Source organism: Rhinoraja longicauda, chromosome 20 (assembly GCF_053455715.1).
Source record: "Rhinoraja longicauda isolate Sanriku21f chromosome 20, sRhiLon1.1, whole genome shotgun sequence".
NCBI classification, from domain to species: Eukaryota; Metazoa; Chordata; class Chondrichthyes; order Rajiformes; family Arhynchobatidae; genus Rhinoraja; species Rhinoraja longicauda.
The window spans coordinates 31,095,809-31,100,018 of record NC_135972.1 but is presented as its reverse complement, the minus strand read 5'-3'; positions in this window follow the sequence as shown (position 1 = coordinate 31,100,018).

Below are 4,210 nucleotides of genomic sequence, written 5' to 3'. Positions count from 1 at the left end.
CATGGGTGTCCAATGTTCCTTTGCTGTTTTGCATTTAGTGAAAATGTGTTTTTTTTCCTGCAGTTATCTTTTCAACTGCAACATAGAAACTGGAAGGTTTCCTTCTCAATACTTTGTAGTAAATGCGAGATTACTCAAGGCTTGAGAAACATTTAGTGTACAAGGCTAGGGTTTGAGGTTGTTTCTGCACTGTATGTCGGAACTAAACTAAAGATAGACACAAAATGCTGGAGTAACCCAGCGGGTCAGGCAGCATCTCTGGAGAAAATGGATAGATGACATTTCAGGTCGAAAACCTTCTTCAGGCTGATTGTGGTAGGGTGAGTGGGGGGGAAATCGGAAGTAAAAAAAAGCAGGACAAATTGGGGCCGATACTGATGGCCTCAGGCAAGGAGGTTCCCTGGTAGCTTGTCTCTTGGCGAGAGACAGGTGTGAGCACAAGAGGGATACATCGATGCAAACTCAGGAACTAGTTAACTGATGTTTAGTTTAGTTTAGTTTAGTTTAGTTTAGTTTAGTTTAGTTTAGTTTAGTTTAGTTTAGTTTAGTTTAGTTTAGTTTAGTTTAGTTTAGTTTAGTTTAGTTTAGTTTAGTTTAGTTTAGAGATACAGCACAGAATCAGACCTATCGGCCTACTGAGTCCACTCCGACCAGCGATCCCTGCACACTAACACTACCCTACACACTGGGGACAGTTTTACATTTATACCAAGCCAATTAATCTCCAAAACTGTACATCTTTGGAGAGTGGGAGGAAACCGAAGATCTCGGAGAAAATCTACGCTGGTCACGGGGAGAACGTACAAACTCCGTACAGACAGCACCCGTAGTCAGGATCGAACCCGGGTCTCCGGCGCTGTAAGTCAGTAGCTCTACCGCTACACCACCATGCCGGCCTTATGAGTGGAGGAAGGTGGGGGAAAGGGGGAAGAAGAAGGGGAGGGGGTGGAGGACAGAGGGAGATGTTTGTAGAAGTTACCTAAAATTTGAGAATTCAATGTTCATACTGTTTTCAGGAGCAGGATTGAACCTGGGTCTCTGGTGCTGTAAGGCAGCAAGCCCAACCACTGTGCCGCCTAAACATACCAGGAACATTTTCCATTTCTATAGATGAAAATCCTGCAATAGCCATTTAAAGCGAGGAAATTGTAGTGCATTTCAAAGTGTGCAATTTTACATTCAGAATAACAATACTCTCCTGATCTTGGTTTTTCCATTCCTTACTGTGCCTCTTCTCAGTTATTCCCTGCAATGAAACATTTTATTTCTGAATTATTCTTACAGGGAGAGATTTCTGATCATATTGTTCCCACACAGTCGAATGTCATACACTGGTTATTTTCTGCACTGATCCGTTACTAATCCCAGTTTTTCTCTAAACTGTGGAATCTCCAGCTCCATAATCCCATTCTGAATAAGTACTCAAGACATTGATCCGTTATAAATTGAAAAGTTAATTCAGTGAAAATGTTCTTACCCACATCTCACTGCTTGGTTTAAGGTGATGGAGATGAAGAGCTGGAGAGAAAACCTTTTATTAACTTAATGAACACCCATGGGAAAGATTTGTTGGGACTTTAATGCCATTAGCAAATTTTATGTCAGAATAGTTTTAAACGGATGAACACATCCATTATAAGATTTGTAGAAACACTTCTTAACTCATTTTGCACCATTACCAAAATACTTGGGCAAATAAAAACAATTTTTCTCAAGAAACTTCATCATGTAACACTTTAAAATACTTTGGTTTGATTCAGGGGCATTATGAAAAATTGGAGGGTATTAGACTATGCTCCAATATCTGAATACCTTATCCACCTTACCTAACGCAAATATATCTCTATAAATTATTCTAAGTCATAAATTTCTCCATTTTATGTCTTTCTGATTTATTGCCAATATCAATATCTCTACTCCATTACAAATATTTTTTAAAAACACTTCTGGAGAAAAAGAAATTGCAGCACTCCTGTTCACAAACAATTAACTAAACAATTTAGCACTTAGGCGATAATAAAATTATTGTCTACTTGTAATGAAATTCTGAAGAATTTCATTGCCTGGTATTTAATGAACATTGGAACAGCTTTTATACTCAATTCAAAGCCAATTCTCCTCGTTACGAATTGCTTAATCTCCATCTGTGGCCTGACAGATGCTTGTAATTAAAATGTCAATTACAGTTCAGATATTGCAGTAATTCTTGAGACATTTGTGTTCAGTTCTGGGCCCCATGTTATAGGAAAGATGTTGTCAAGCTGGAAAGGGTACAGAGAAGATTTACAAGAATGTTGCCAGGACTGGAAGGTCTGAGCTATAGGGAGAGGTTGAGTAGGCTGGCACTCCATTGCCTGCAGCGTAGGAGGATGATGGGTGATCTTATAGAGGTGTAAAAAATCATGAGAGGAAGAGATCAGGTAGATAGATGCACAGTGCGTCTTGCCCAGAGTAGGTGAATCGAAGAACAGAGATAGGTTTAAGGTGAAGGGGAAAAGATTTAATCGGAATCTGAGGGGTAACTTTTTCACACAAAGGGTGGTGGGTGTAAGGAACAAGCTGGCAGAGGAGGTAGTTGAGGCTGGGACTATCCCAATGTTTAAGGAACAGTTGGACAGCAACATGGATAGGACAAGTTTGGAGGGATATGGATCAAACGTCGGCAGGTGGGATTAGTTTAGCTGGGACATGTTGGCCAGTGTGGGCAAGTTGGACCGAAGGACCTGTTTCCACTCTGTATTAGTCTATGACTCTATAACATTTTATGTTGTAAGATTGATTTTGAATCCAGAAGACAATGCCAGTCCTTGTCTACTAACGAACATGTAATATTTCTAGAACAAAGAATATTACAACCTGCATAACCTGTTACCACATGATATCGAAATGCTGCAATAATCTTGTTGGCTGCAAACCTGAAAATGCTACAAACTTATTATTAGTTTGAAACTTTAATTAGAAAACTCTTTTCCTGCACTCTCTCTGTACACGTTAATTAATGTAGAGAGATATATAATGGGAAATTAATTGTTTATTTGTAATTAATTTAAGCAATCAAAAAATGACCTTTACCATGTGGTAAAAGCAGCATAAATTAAATAGCAGTGAGTATATTCTGGAAATATAAGAGGATGTGAAAAGCCAGTAATTATTGTCTGTCCCTAAATGCATGCTGGAATGAGTGGCCACATCGAAAAGCAGTTACATTAGTGGGTCTCGAGTCCCATATAAGGCATGTTGGGTAAAGGTAGTGTATTCCTTTGTCATATATTTTTGTCAGTGAACAAATAGGGATTTTACATAAGATGAGTACTTTCATGGTTACCATCACAGATGCCATTTTTCTTTTGCAGATTTATTAAAATACTCAAACAGAAATTTCCTAAAGGCCAGGGAGGGATTCAAACTCATGCTGTTGGTTCATTATTCATGTGGTTTGGATTAAAATCCAGTAGTCTTACTATTTGTGAAACTTGCTGATTATTGAACGCAAACGGGCAATCTCTGTAATAAAGTGTTGTCTTGGGTAAGAATGGTTGGAAAGAGGGGGGATGTTTGTGAAATATTTAGGGTGGGAGCAAAGACTAATTAAAAATAATAACGTTTTGAGACGAAGTACTATTATTTTAAATTCAAAATAAAGTTAGATGGGGAAATAAACTCTTGGAGTTCAAAATGTACTGATTCTATGACTAAAATGAAGAAGGGAACATTTAACAAACTTTAAAAATAAGAAACGGAGCTGAGAGAAAATAAACACCAGTTTATATTAAGCAATGGTTTTCATCTGTAGAATAAATTATAGCCTTGCATGAAATAAACGTCTAATCTAGAGAATTATTTATTGCTGCGGCAATTAATTAATTAACCACTGCAATGATGCAGTCAATGTTAATTGCATTCAACATATTAATTGATGCAGTCAACGCATTAATTGAAACTGTAAGCTGTATCGAAAAGGGGGAAATGCAATCACTGAACCATGAACAAGGCAACAGTGGGAAAGGTATAGTTAGAATAAAAATCTCAAGTGAACTATCAGACAGAGTGCTGGGTAATCAGCAATTTATTTCAGAAACGTGTACATGAGTTTGTGTCAGGGTGAGACTGGAATTTGGTGCCATAGGTGTCATGGTCAAATAATCGCTAATGGTGTTGAGAATGTTGTTCTCTCCATAGATATATATTCTGCTTTCACGACAGAAGAACT